Source organism: Marmota marmota, unplaced genomic scaffold (genome assembly GCF_001458135.2).
Source record: "Marmota marmota marmota unplaced genomic scaffold, marMar, whole genome shotgun sequence".
Classification (NCBI taxonomy): domain Eukaryota; kingdom Metazoa; phylum Chordata; class Mammalia; order Rodentia; family Sciuridae; genus Marmota; species Marmota marmota.
In genome coordinates this window covers 1020803-1022632 of record NW_026000078.1, presented here as the reverse complement: position 1 = coordinate 1022632, position 1830 = coordinate 1020803, and positions in this window count along the sequence as shown.

The window sequence follows — 1830 nt, the reverse complement described above, 5'->3', positions numbered from 1 at the left end:
GAGATTTTTTTTTGAGGAGGAGGAGGAAAAAAGAAGAAGAAGACCCAATATGCTGCCTCCAAGAGACTCATTTCATAGGAAAACACATCCACAGACTGAAGGTGAAGGGTTGGGAAAAATCATACCACTCACTTGGACTGCAGAATCAAACAGGGGTTTCCATCCTCATACCAAATAAAGTAGACTTCAAAATAAAGTCAGTCAAAAAGGATAAAGAGGACACTATGTACTACTCAAGGGAACCATACAACAACAAGACTTAAAAATTTTAAATATATATGCCCCCCAAAATGGAGCATCTATGTTCATCCAACAAACTCTTCTCAAGTTCAAGAGTCAAATAGACACAATCATATTGGGTGACTGTAACACACCTCTTTTATCACTAGATAGGTCTTCCAAACTAAAGCTGAACAAAGAAAGTATAGAACTCAATAATACAATAAATAACTTAGACTTAACTGACATATATAGAATATTTCATCCTTCAATAACAGAATACACTTTTTTCTCAGCAGCACATGGATCCTTCTCTAAAATAGACCATATACTATGCCACAAAGCAACTCTTAGCAAAAATAAAAAAGTAGAGATACTACCCTGCATTCTATCAGATTATAATGAAATGAAATTAGAAATCAATGATAATATAAGAAATAAAATCTACTCCAAAACCTGGAGACTAAATAATATGCTACTGAATGAACAATGGGTTGCAGAAGACATCAAGGAGATTAAAATTTTTTTACAGGTGAATGAGAACACACATACAACATATCGAAATCTCTGGGACACTATGAAAGCAGTTCTAAGAGGAAACTTCATTGCATGGAGTTCATTCCTTAAAAGAAGAAAAAGTCAACAAATAAATGACTTAACATTACATCTCAAAGTCCTAGAAAAATAAGAACAAATGAACACCAAAAGCAGCAGAAGACAGAAAATAATTAAAATCTGAGCTGAAATAAATGAAATTGAAACAATTGAAAAAATTGACAAAACAAAAAGTTGGTTCTTTGAAAAAATAAATAAAATTGACAGCCCCTTAGCCATGCTAACAAAAAGGAGAGAGAAAACTTAATCACTAACATACGTGTTGAAAAAGGGGGAAAAGGTACACTCATACACTGCTGGTGGGACTGCAAATTGGTCCAGCCAATATGGAAAGCAGTATGGGGATTCCTTGGAAAACTTGGAATGGAATCACCAGTTGACCCAACTATCCCTCTCCTTGGTCGGTCTATACCCAAAGGATTTAAAAACAGCATACTACAGGGACACAGCCACATCGATGTTTATAGCAGCACAATTCACGATAGCTAAACTGTGGAACCAACCTAGATGCCCTTCAGTGGATGAATGGATGAAAAAAATGTGGCATATATACACAATGGAATATTACTCAGCAATAAAAGAGAATAAAATCACAGCATTTGCAGGTAAGTGGATGGAGGTAGAGAAGATAATGCTAAGTGAAGTTAGCCAATCCCACAAAAACAAATGCTGAATGTTTTCTTTGATATAAGGAGGCTGATTCATAGTGGGATAGGGAGAGGGAGCATGGAAGGAGTAGATAGGACAAGAGGAGTGGGAGGGGAAGGGGAGCATGGGGTTATAAATGATGGTGGAATGTGATGGAAATTATTATCCAAAGTACATGTGTGAAGTCACGAATTGGTTTGAATATACTTTGTATATAACCAGAGATATGAAAAATTGTGCTCTATATGTGTATTAAGAATTGTAATGCACTCCACTATTATAAATAAATAAATAAATAAATAAGAACAAGAACACACACACACAAAAGGCGTTTTATGTCTACAGGGC